General features: G+C 37.4%; 1 pseudogene; it reads right to left on the reverse strand.

The window, feature by feature from the left end:
- Positions 1-5,148: 5,148 nt before the first annotated feature.
- LOC101579579 lies at positions 5,149-6,245 on the reverse strand (annotated as a pseudogene).
- Positions 6,246-13,888: the final 7,643 nt, after the last annotated feature.

A 13,888-nucleotide genomic window follows, 5' to 3' on the forward strand; every position in this document is an offset into this window, starting at 1 on the left:
ATGTGGTGCTGGGGGATTGAACCGCGGTCCCTGATGCTTTGCTAAGCTTGTTCTAAGTAGGTGCTTTAGACCACTGAGCCATCTCTCCAGCCCTGTCATAAATTTTTAAACATTAACTGCATCTTTCAATTATCCCACATTGATTAAACATTCAAGGCAATTTCTATCAAAAACATTATGGTGTGCCTTCATCCACTTTATTTCCTGGATCTGGCACCAGGCAACTTGTGGGTCTTCCCTAGAGTCAAAAAGACTGAAAAGTAAATATTTTAAGTCCACCCAGGACATAGAGGCAACCACAAAAGCACAAGTAAAGACACAAAAGAGGATTTCCAGGATTGCTCCATAAAGTGGCATTAACAATGGGATAAGAGCAGTTGGAGCAAGTGGGAGTATTTTAAGGGTGATCAATCGCAGTGTGTATTTTACTGTATTTCAGTTTTCCAAAATTAAATATCCATCTATTTTGTGATCATAGTTCATAACTTATGTTCTTTCTTCTCTTTTCTACCAACTCTCTACTTCTTCCTTCCACTCAGGTTAATTGTGTGAACTTGTTTCACTATATAAATCTTCCTTTGGATTTCTTGCTTCACCCCTGGAGTGGCTTATGAGATTGTCATGCTGTGACTTTACTGCTAACTCTGTCCCCCTCTCCCTGGTCCTGGTTTGAGGGAAGAGTTAGTAGGGACCAAAGCAGGAATGGACAAAATAGTGTCTGGTGTTCCTGGTGTCTCAGATTGGCAGTGACCAAACCAAGAGATATGAGACTTTAACAAGTTGCTAAATACAGAAACATCCTCATGGTGGCTTAAGACATGTCTGAATCAGGGTTGGAAGTGGGTGCATGTTGGTCCAAAGCTCATACTCTCTCCATCACAAATAATGGTGCTGAAATCCCAGGTGACTTGCTTTAGCAGTCATAGTGGATTTTGGAGCACTGCTAACATCTTTGTTGTTCTAATGAGTCTTTAGAAAATTTAGCCAATAATAATATAAAAACAATCAATGTATTCTGCTCATATTGAATGAACTCCATGAGAGTTGATGGACAACAATACTTATACAAAAGATTATAAGATAATCTCATTCCAGGTGTTCCTGAGGTAGATGTAGGTCTTCCAGAACAGCAGAAGGAGTGGTCAGAAGTGTGGACTACAGTATTTTGCATAGAGTACCTTTTGTGTCTAAAAACAGGAAAGTGATGCTCTAATAAAGACAGATAAATATCCAGAATGATTTCTTCTTTGCCCTCTATTTCATAAATTGATCATTTGAGGATATAAAGTAAAAAATATTAGCATGATAACATAACTTGGAAATTCAACATTTTGAACTCAGTTTATTAAGTTTGTACTTGGCTGAGTGCTGAGAAGTCTGCTTAACACTTTCTTGCACTGATGTCTACAGCAGACATACATAGTTTTTCACGGACCTTTGCCCACAAATGCTGAGGGACTAAAAGGACAGATGGATATAAACACTCTCTGTAAAAACCAATATAGCCTAACAGGAAATTGTAAACAATTCCTCAGTGTGCTTTATGTGGTAATCAATTAAATGTCTCATTTTTCTTTCCAACAAATACATTTGACTGTGCCTGGTACTATTCTAAGTTAGGGATGTGGTAGCCACTGAAGTAAAGATGATCCTTGCTTCTATGCAGTATGCATTTTAGCAAATATGGAAAAGTCAAAGAGATTACATCATAAAAATATTAAATGATTAATTAGTTTTTTTAATCAACATGAATTCAATATATTATTGAACTACCCGAAATTTATTTTGACAAAGGGACAATATAGAAACACATGATCTTCCCTAAAATATTCACTATTTTTTCACAATTTGTTTTACCAAATCTGTTTTTATCATAGATTTGAGATGCATCCTAACATATATCAAATCCTCATACATCTGTGGAATTGTTTTTATACTCTGTTTAGACCCATGGATCTGCTCACCTTTTGGGGCTCAATGCTATTGTTTTTAAATCATAGCTTTATATCTTTTCATAGTTAGCAGACAAATCTTCCTTCATTACTTCCTTATTTTCCTATCTCTCTTCCTTTTCAGGTTATACCCAAATATGTATTTTCCAGGTGACATTTAAAGTAATGTTTTTCAACTCCCTATATCCCCAAATTTCTTTTTTCAGAGATATCTGGAACTGCATAGTCTACATACATCAAGTCTTATTGATGAGGCATTTAGTGCAGATGTACTTTAAAATAATTCTAAAATGTATACAGAAATACACACACACACACACAAAGATTCTGTGTTATTTCTCATGTATTAAAAATTTACTTCAGTGGGTTATGTTGAATAGTAAATCTTATAACAGATATTGCTTTAGACTATTTTAAAATATAAAAATCCATTCCAGATGCAGCTTCTAGTCGATGTTTCATACAAACAATTCCCTATTGTTCTTTATGAATTTGGTTGAATTAAATTGTCAACTTCCTGTTAAAATTTGAAAGAAAAATGTTCTTGTCTTATATACCTTTTATTTTACTCTGCTTAATTCATGCACCTACAATATATCCCTTTATAGGAAGATAATTCATAATTCTTTATAGGAACATAATTATAATTCTTCATAAGTAGAGAACGATGGTATTTCTTTGACCATTTTCCTTGATGATCATTTCATTCACACATTCAATAAATGTAGATATGGTACTAAATCTAGGATACTCTTTGCTTAAACCAGGACAGTAAATCAATGAAGTATATAGCATGAAAATTTCTGGTATAAGTCGCATAATATATTCTGTTATGTGTAACAGCAGTAGGTTTAGGACATCACTACTCAGTCTTTCTCTTGCAAGCTTATAGTCAAAACATTTAATCATGAGCTCAGGCAGAATACATGAGGGAGGTATCTCCAGTGACAGAATTAAGGACTCAAGCTTCTCTTTAAGTGAAGTTCTAATGGACATTCAAAATCATTACAGGTGTAGAGAATTCTGGATCATCTTAAGGTCCACAATGACAAATAAATAATGATTTCTTTATCATTGTGAATTGGCAAGAATACTATATTAAATATCTGAGTCTTTGGCTTAAACCCAATGTCTATTGCTTAATGTGATTGTGACTTCAAGCAATTTACTTAATCTCTTAAGCCATTAATTTAATAACTCTCATGTAAATCCTAGGGATCTTTAGGATTACCAGTGGAGACTGAAAACCAACATCTTTCTGATGTTCTGAAGAGCAGTTTGGTACTAAGTTTCTAATACCATTCAGTTAAGTTAAAAAAACAGCTTCCTTGAACTCTCCCAAGAAAATATTTAAAATTACTCTTTTACAGAAATTTCAATTCATTCAAATTAAAAGCTTAAAAATCACTGAAAAATAATTTTTGCTTAGGTCGCACTGCTTCTCCGGGTTGGAGCACACATAAGTATTAGGGAATATGGTAGGCTTTGTTAATATTCCTATTTCATAGGTACATATTTCATGACCCGATTGGTGTCATGGTGCCCCTTACTGTATATTAGGCCTTGGCCAATGTAAGTGAATGTGGCACATGGCATTTTAGAACAAGGTACTGAGCCCCTTCATGAGGGTCTAGCACTTCTCATTAACTTTCCCCCTTTTCCACTTGATAGTTATATCCCAAGACATTAAATGCCTACTATTCCAATTTGGTATTTAATTGAAAATGTGGATGAATTCCACAGCCTAATGGTAGTTCACATCTACTGTGATTAGCTGTTCCCCTACCTATAACTAATACAATTTTTCCTAGTAAAAATTACATGAAAGAAGCAAATTGGCCCTGAGTCTTTATGACAAATTCCACATTTGAGGGTCATTTTTGCCTGCAAAATCTCTTGCATCCAAGTGATGTTTGCTATGGGGGAAGTACATTAGATTATCTGATATGTCTGGCAATGAACTATCCAGAAACCAGTTGCAATGGGGCCCAATATGTGGATTTTATGGTTTATGTAATTAACATTTCCTCCTTAACAGTGTGAAAACAAATATTGTAAGTACAAAAGATAAGTTGTTATAGAATATTAGAAAAAAAGAATTTGTGATGAGAACAACCAAATACCTGCATAAATTACTGAATCAAGATTTCAATTGCATGTTAGTTTACAGTCATCCAGACCCTTAAATTATTTCATAAGATAAAAACATTGATTAATTACTGGTCATTCTTCAAAACATTCACAAATCCAAAAAACAAGTATTTGTTGCTATAAGCCTTTTGAGATATAAGAACTATTTATGATCAACCTGAGCTAAGCTAATAGAAAGCATTATTCTAAAATAGTAGTTAGTTTTAGTGCTATAAGTCTACTTCATTTAGATATCCCATTTCTAAAAGTAGTACAAGATATCACATTATTTCCTGGAATTTATATTTTATTGATTCCATAGTTAGGCTATCAATGCAATATAATGCCAAGGAACTGCAGGTAGTTGTTTACTGAAAAATCCCAGTGGCAAGAACAAATTTATGTTAGAAAGTATTCAACTTGGGCAATAATGTTTTGGAACATTTGTAGGTTTTTTTTGTTGTTGTTGTTATTGTTGTTTGGTTGGTTTGATTTTTTTTTGTTCTAATCCTAGGGTTGTTCAATTCTTTTACTGTATACTACAAAGTACAAACACCTTGTCTAAAATAATACAAAGTTACAACTCAAATTTTATAGCACTGACTGTACAATAAAAGCCAAAAAAAATGTACATGTTGCCAAGATAACCGGCAAGACCACCATTGAATAGCAGGTGAAACGAGGGGGACATCTCCTGATGATCTGCAAAGCTGGCTCCCAAACTGCTCATCAACATTGCAGAGTAAAAGAGACAAACGGGGTAGGGATGTAGGTGAGAATATGAAAAGACAGAAATATTTGTGGCAACTAAAACAGGGGTCTCTCTCTGGGTATTTGACCCTAGATGCTAGAGGACTCAAGCAGGAATCAAAGGGTCAGGCCTAATGGGAATGGGAGATTGGCTCCCAAAGTATAATCAGACTGCAAATGCCCCCCAAAACATCAGGAGAGGTTGGGGCACTCCATCCCCTGGAGAAAAGGAAAAGCAAACCTGGAGGCTCGCTCATTCTTACAGACTCTGCCACTGAACAGACTCTCAGAAGATGGGTGGAAATGGGTGGATTTCCTAGACAGGAGGTGGTGGCAGCATTCTCCTGGGAGGGTTGAATCTCTGGGGTGGCGGCCTAGGCCAGGGCGCCAGCACCGCAGTAGCAGTGATCTCCTGACCACCAATTTGTCCACCAGTCACGTGCTTCAGGGCTTTCTCAGCATCATGTGTATTCTCAAACTCCACATACGCATAGCCTTTGGATAGATGAGAGTGCATCCTTTCTACAGGCATATCAATCATTTTAATCTTCCCATGGGTGGAAAATAGCTCCGTGATGTGGTCCTTGGTCACATTCCTTGTAAGCCTCCCAGTGTGCACATTGGCAGGTTTACAGAAAGGGTTTCACCTTTTCCTCTCTTTTTCATCTTTTGGGCAGTTTGGATTTGGAGCAGTAGCAACGCCTGTTGTCCTGTCTGTGCCAAGAAGAGCTTGGAGAGCCAGAGGAGCCAGACCCAGGCAAAGCCAGATCCCTGACTCCAGCTTTGCAGGTCATCATGAGCCTCCCCCATCCCCCATTTCTCCTGCTATTCAGTGGTGGTCTTGCAGGTTATCTTGGTAATGTACATTTTTTTTGGCTTTTATTGTACAGTCAGTGCTATAAAATTTGAGTTCTGTAATTTTGTATTATTTTAGATAAGGTGTTTGTACTTTGTTGTGTAGAGTAAAAGAATTGAACAAATCTAGGATTAGAATGTGAAAAAAAAAAAAAAACAACAACAAACCAAACAAACAAACAAAAAAACCACTACAAATGTTCCAAGTGCTGGAACTGGAGCTTCAAGATGTGTTGGAGCTTCCACAGCAGCTGGATGCCAAAGAGGATATGAAGCCACTGCTGGGCCTGTGCTGGTATTAGAGCCAGAGCTAGAGGTTGAGCTGGACCAAGAGCTGGTGCTGCTGCTTCCCCCGGAAGCACTGCACCTCTTCCGGGTCTTATCCCTGCCACGGTCCTCACTAGACTCCTTGGTGGCCCCTTTGTCGTTAGAATGATCTTTGAACTTCTCATCAGAATGGTCCTTTGGTTTGGTAGGAGAAGGAGCCCTGGTACTGGACTTTTTATTATTTTCTTTGACTCCTAGAAAGCTTTTCTTTTTCACTCCTGATAAATCCATTCTCCCCTTCTGAGATGTTCAAAGCTGCAATGCCGGCCTCACCTTTCTGATATCTCCCTTCTAACTTGAGTCTGAGAACAGATCTCTAATCGATTGCAATTTACACCAAAGAGCAGCATCTTCCTGCTGCCACAGCCTCCTCCTCCCGCTCTCCTCAGCCACAAAGTATAGTGTTTTTATAAAGAATAAGATGTGTTTCTTTATAGCTGAGTAGTACTCCATTGAATAAAAATACTGTATCTTTTTCATCCATTCCTCAGGTGATAGGCATTCTGATTGTTTCCAACTGGAAGGCTTCATAGGTAAATAGGTACAACTAGAAGTTATACTTATAAGTGAAATAAATCAGACCAACATGTGTAAATATCATATTGTCTCCCTAGTGTAAGAACCCAAAAGAAGAAACAAAACCTGAAAGGTATAATAGATATAGTAAAATGGAAAGAAACGGAGCTAAAGGATTAAACAATGAAGATGAGAGAAAGGAGAAAGGATAGGAAAAAAGGCAGAAAAATACAACTATATATACAGAATGGCTGAGATGATTATACTAAAAATCTCCATCAGTTTTTTGAAAATAGCAGTTAATGTGTAGAATTTTCACCTTGACTAACTCTATATGCTGATATCTGCAATCTGAGCAACTACATTGAGGACAGCAAAGTGTAATACAAAAAACTTGCTTGAATACGTATCAAATTAGTCTTCTAAATGTGTACTGTTTCTAATGGCATACCAATTATTACTATACGGTCTTTAAAATAAACTTTTTAAAAAGGTAAAAAAAATCCAATCTTACATAACTGTATCTGTTAATCTGAACAACAGATTTGATGACAAATTAGGCAATATATCAACCATTGTGAATCAGTTATTCTTGTTTTAAAAACCTGTAACATATGTGTTGTATGTTACCCTGTTTCTGTCTGTTTTTGATTTTTGTTCTTGCTTTGTTTTTACTTTTCAAAATTAGATTAAATTAGAAAATTAGATTTAATTAGATTAAATTAGATTAGGCTGTCATGGCTGCCTTAAAAAAAGAATAAGATGTTGTTCTCCTTGAAGTGACATAATACCTGAGGAAAATCAGCTTCAAGGAAACAAGATTTCTTTTGGTTCATGGTTTAGGAGGTTTTAGGTGATAGTCATTTGGCCTCATTGCTTTTGGGTTTCTGGAAACTTCATGGCAGAAGAGGGTGAGAAAGCAAATCTGCTCATCTCAGAGCAGCTGGGAATGAAGAGACAGAGAGGAAGAGATGGTGGTCCCACCTTCAAGGCCATGCCCATGACCTAACTTCCTTCCACTAGGTCCATCTTCTAAAGTCTCCACCAGCTCTCAATAATGTCACAGATGAGTGACCAGGCTTTTTGCACATGAGCCTTGGGCTCATTTATAATCCAGAGCATCATAGTAAAATAATATAACTTTGCAAAACAATTTTCAGTTTCTAGATAGCACAATACTGTGGAGGCTCCAAGTTGCCCTGGAGAAGGTATAGAAGATCTATAACCCTCTGCGAAATCTCACCTCATGTATCTCTTCATCAGTATTCTTCATAATACCCCACATAATAAACTGCTAAACCAGAGAGTTGTACAAAACCTTTGCCAGTGGAAAGTATTTGTTGCAAAAGAGGAAGAAGGGCAGATTGTGGGGAATGACTTTTGTTTCAAGGGCTGCCATGTGGCAGGAAAGAAATCCTTTTTTTGCAATGCCTCTGAGGAGTAGAATGTCCCATTATGAGATGACCCTAGGGCCACTGCACTGACTGTGCTGGTGAGTGAATCCTGTTTCATGGCCCAAGTCTGAAGGCACTTCTCACCTTTCATGAGCTTAGGGCCTTTCAAGGACTTAGAAAACTTTACTACACAAAGATTAAAGGAAAGCAGCTTATCATTTGATAAACCAAAGTATTTTCCTCAAGTAAAGAATGCTGAGATGAAGGCTGAGTATTATGATAACATTGTAGCTCAGCAGTCTGGCAACAGAAATACACTTAGGAATAAAATTTTCTCTTTGTTTTGGAAAAAATCAACAAAATTCTCTTCTACCTGTGAAAATCACTCAGTTTCTCATTTGACCAAAGTGTGTGTTGGGGAGCCAAGAGTAGTGTGAACAGACTTCTCATGATTACTTCAGGGATACCCAAAACAGACTTAATTTTGGAATAACATGATGTGAAATAAGTTACTCTCTAAAATCTATGCTTTAGAGATAGTGGCTACATCTATGTTCTGCTTAGGGGGTATGACGGTTAATTTTATATATCAGCTTGAAAAAGCTAAGGATGCCATTCTTTCTGTGAAGGTGTTTCTGGAACTGGTTAGTATCTGAATCTGTGGGTGAAGTAGAGCTGATCCACCAAAGAGAAACATCATCCAATCAGTTGAGGGTCCAGATGGAAAAAAAAAATGAAGGGAGAATTTACTCTCTTTTCTGCAGCTGAGCATCTGTCCCCTGCTGCCCTTAGATATCAGTATTAGTGGTTCTTCATCATTTTAGACTTAGACTGAATGATACTACTAGTTTTCTTGTCTCCAGCCTACAGATGTCTGATGGTGGGATTTTCTGTCCTCCATAACTGCACAAGCCAAACCCTATAGTAAATAAATGCATACTTGTACAATGCACACACATGTCTCATGGGAACATAATTCATTTGGGGGAACTCTGGTTCTTAATTTCAGCATTGCTTCCTGGCTCCAGAGGGGAAGATGGTGCACTATTCAATGTCCTGGAGAAGCGTTGGCTTCTCCGATATGGGCTCAGCTGTTCTCATCACTGGAGCAGCGAGGGACTTCACTGTTGCTGAGGATGGCAATGATATTGGGGTGGGGGGGGCGTTGATTCTTACTTGAGCATTGCTTCCTGACTAGTGCAGATCTCTCATCTCTCTGGCACAGACTTTCTAGCTTCTATCACTGACCTTTGGGCCTTTGCAATGCAAATCTGTGAAACAAGCCTCCATGAGACATTGTACGGGCTCTAGGCCTTCAGTTAGACTCATGCAGGACATTTGCCATGAGATCCAGGTCCTTAGCTGGATCCGTTGGTCTTTAGTGTGTGGACAGATTTTCTGCACTCTTTTTATGACTGTGGGTGACTATCATAATATAATCCTGTAAACTGTGTGTCTTGTATCATATTGTTTTTCTTGCAAAGCCAGACCACAACAAAGAAGTCCCACACAATTCACCCTTCCACTCATGTGGAATGATCTGCCCCTTGCAATCAACTTTGTTCAAGTTGTCCTTGCGTTTCGCACTGACTGCAAAATGCTGTTGGTCTTCCTACTTCAGCATCACACTGGTGATGTGAACAGATCTTTCATGATTGGCTCAGTAATAACCAAAAAAGACTTCATTTTGGGAGAACATGATGTGAAGAAAGTTACTTTCTAAAATCTGTTTTAGATCATTGCTGCCTCTCTGGAAGAAAAAAAGCCCTGATTTGTCACCTTCACCAATTTTTCTAGTGTAAATCCTCCATGCTGGCTAATTTCAACCTAACAACATAATGTTGTTGAGTGCGGAGTTTGAAGACATACACAGAAGTCACTCTTATATAATATTTCCACTATGCAGATCATCTTTTTGTATAATAATGAGAAACTATAGTAGAATAATTAGAAAGTGATAGGTTTTCATTGTTTTTCAATCTTTTATGGTCATTTATTTTACTATGAGTTTAAACAATTTAATTTTTAGTGGTGATAATATTTAACTACTGGCTCAGAAATTCATAGATACTGGAGAGGACACAGTGGTGAGCTGGAGCCACAAACACCAGAGATCAATCATCTTTTGGGATCTGTGAACCAGTAGTTAAACATAGCTAGACAATAATTCTCCACACTGACCAGGGTAATCTTTAAAAGGCACAAATCTATGAAAATTGGTAAAGGTGACAGAACAGAGCAATAACAAGTCATCCAACAAGAACTAATAAATTCCAGACAGTGACAATCCACTAGAATGTAAGTCTCCCAAGGGCAAAGTTTTTTTTTTCTTTTGTCTCTATGCTGTACCCTAGACAGTATGGGGTCCCTAGAGAGTACCACAGCCTCCTCACTGCACAGCCCCTGGGGTCCTCTGTGGATGGTGTCCTCCTGTGGACCGCTATATACCTCAGATGAGTCAGTGTTAAAGACATCTTCAGCAAACGTGCTATCTCTTGGGCAATACGCCATACCCATGTTTGGTTATATGATTTGTTCTTTGAGCTCTAATATTTCAAAAAGTCTGCCAGAGTTCTGCACACCTCTTAGGCTGGAATGGATAAGAATTCTTCTAGTTTAGAAATCACAAGAGTGAGAATAATAGCTTGTTTTCTAAACAGGCATATTTTAAACATAACTGACTCATAAACTTCTGATCTGGGAACCTGTAACTATTCCTGCCTGGTCCTGAAATTTGATCGGGCACAATGTGAAGGTCTTCCTTATTTTAGTTTTGGGCTTTTGACCTCTACATTAAATCAGTGCCTCGTTCTCTCTCCCCTGCCCTTATCTTCACTTCCTACCCGCCAGCTGTGAGCCATACACTACAAGTTCCCAACTCCAATATTTTTCTGTAGTCTGTCCTGGCTTTAGTTTGGTGTTTTGGGGCTTCATTTCTCATTCTAGGCATGGATCATCTCTGCCTTGCTTCAGCATTCCTTCTAAAACCTGCATCCATCCTTGCTCTAGCTGCTTTTGTCTTCTGTCTTATGGATCTTGGGACATGGACTTCCTTACACCCTGCTCACATCTGCTCCCTGCTGGCTGCTATGATGTCACCAGAGTGAACTTAACAGTCTTGCCTGGTGTTACCACTGATTTGAGGTGTACAATGTGCAATTTTTATGCCGTTTCTAACTTTGTCCAGCATGATGGAAAACAGAAGATTAGACAAGATTACACTGTCTACAACAGGGTATGTGTGAAGCAGGACTATGTAACAGGCAGGATCTACTGGAACAATGAAGGAATGCTAGAATCTGTCTTTGTAATTATATTTCATTCTTTTAATTTCCAAATTAGTGCATGATCAATGCATGTATGCTGACAAGGATTGTGACCAGAAGAGTTAGGGAATTCGCATTCTTTATAATAATCCTCCTTATACTTCAGCACCATTAATGACTCTGTCATTCACACATCCAGACATGCATGTGTATTGTATGTGTTTTGTGGAAAATAAATCCAATTTGTTCAATGTTGAATTAGTTTTCCTGCTTCTGCCTGAACAGCCATCAAATTTCCCAAACTTCTCCTAAATTACGGAGTTTAACTAGACACAGTTCAATAAGGTATGGCCAGGCTGAGCAGTGAGGGGATACCATATCATACTGACTTTGTGGTCTTTCGAGAGATATTATTTCCCATGAAAAAATTCATCCTGTGTTAAAAGGAGGGCTTTGTACGTGTTAAAATATTTGTAATGTTTCCAAGTGAAATATTTGCCAAATAATTCATTCAGTTAAAGTATGCTTCCTTTGAATCATACCTAAAATAAATTTGATATTTTATGTTTTAAACTTTAACTTATTACAAGTCACTTAACATTTATTAAGCACTTTCTATTTTTGTGTGTGTGCATGGAGTTATTTCTTAGCATGCTATTATTCCTACCTCTGGAATTCTGGGCTAGTGTCTACCAAAGAGAGAGATTTGCCTGATATTTAGGAGAGATAATAGAAAAAGTCATTATGAACTGGTAATAGCTGGACAGAAGTGGGGACAGTTGTTAGAGAATTTGTATGGCAATTTCTGGGAGAATTGCTGCATGGATGGTGCAGGTGGCCAAGACTAACAGCAGCAATGTTCCTTAGAGCCTCCAGGTTCTTGCAATAGTCCTTGCTTCTTTGGGTTTCCTGAAAGCCAATGAAGTTGTTGCCTGATACTCACTTTTATGTATTGTGCAAGATCTTAGTTCTCTGGATCAAATAACATTCTAATTGAGATGTCCACAGTGGTTTCTGTTTTCTAAGCTCTAATTTTTAGCTTATTTGGTTCAAGGACTACATTGAAAGGATAAAGTCAGGAGAGATTTGCCACATTTCATGGGAGAAATGCCCTAACATTTTAAGTATGTCAGTGCAGCTCTTACATCAATCTATAATTTCATGGCAACTCCAATAAAAATTTCAATACAGTTTCAGGAGGGGACTAGTATGAGAGTGGGAGGGAAAGCAGAGGATCTGATAAACAGTTTCTAAAACACTGTATATGAGGAATAATAAAATTCCACAATTAGGAACAGCAATTGTACAAAAGAACTTAAAAGGGAAAGTTATGTTACTAGATAATAAAACATATCATTAAAAAGCCATGTATTAAAAGTTTCTAGCTAAATGGATACAACTTGAGACCATATTCTGAAGTGAGATAAGTCGGACACACATGTGTAAATACTGCATTGTTTCCCTGGTGCGAGAAACTGAAAGTGTAAATAAGGACCAAAATGTATACTAGATCGTGTGAAATGGGAAAGATCGTTTAAATGGAAAGGGGAACTAGAGAAGAGGAAGGGGAAAAGGAAGAAAGGGAAAAGAATAAAATGGGAAAAGAAGGAAAAATGGAAGCAAAGCTTTTATAAAGGGAGAAGGGAAGAAGGTTTGAGGGTAAGTATTCGATGGGAAACAAAAAATAAACAAGTTACATCATATACAGGTACAAATTCCCTTTAATGAATGTGATCATTATACCTAAAATGTACCAATAAATTTAATTAATAGAAATAATGTTATAATTGCAAGTAGTCTAAAGTAGTAAAATACGGAACTGAGAATCAGATTATACATATTTCTATCCATTTTATAGGATACTAAACATTTCCTGAAATAGGAAGAAAAGGATAAGGGCTTACATAAGATATAAACATGATCTGGAAAAACATTAAGGACCTGAATGTGAAAGAATAAAATGATAAATCTAACAAGAAGGATATAAGCTCAAGGGCTCGAGTTCAATACCCGGTTCCACCAAAAAAAAAAAAAAAACCAAGAAAAAAAAGTAGGAAAATATTTGTGACTAATGAATGAGAAAGTCTATTTATTTATTTATTTATTTATTTATTTATTTTGTCTTTTTGAGACAGAGTCTCACTGTGCAGTTCACAATGGCCTTGAATTCACTCTGTACCCTAGGCTGGCTTCAAGCTTGGAGAGATCCTCATGCTTCAGCCTCTTGAGTGCTGGGATTACTGGAATACACTATCATCCCTGATTAGGAAAATTTTCTTTTTTTCTTTTTTCTTTTTCTTTTTTTTTTTGGTAGTTCCTTATTTGTGGGATGATAATGAATGTTTTTGTACCAAGGATCAAACTCAGGACCTTGTGCTTGCCAGGCAAGAGCTTAATCCATTGAGCCTAATGACTATTGACCCTGCTGGCTTTACAGCTAAAGGGAAGGGCTACAGCACATTTTCCCCCAGTGTACCTACTAGGCTCCTACCATTGGTCTGGTTGTAGGCTGGGTCTTTTCTTTCCAGTCCAAGAGTGCAAAGATCACACTCCAAACCTGTGTGAAAGATCACGTACCTTGAAGAGACCAGCTATTGTGGTGCACATCAACACAAAACAACATTGGTTCTGATTTTTACTTTTGCCAAGTTTAGGAAAAGTGAGTTGATAGTGAAATGGCATTGCTTGATAACACTGT

This window comes from Octodon degus, unplaced genomic scaffold (assembly GCF_000260255.1).
Source record: "Octodon degus isolate 3935 unplaced genomic scaffold, OctDeg1.0 scaffold00068, whole genome shotgun sequence".
NCBI lineage: Eukaryota > Metazoa > Chordata > Mammalia > Rodentia > Octodontidae > Octodon > Octodon degus.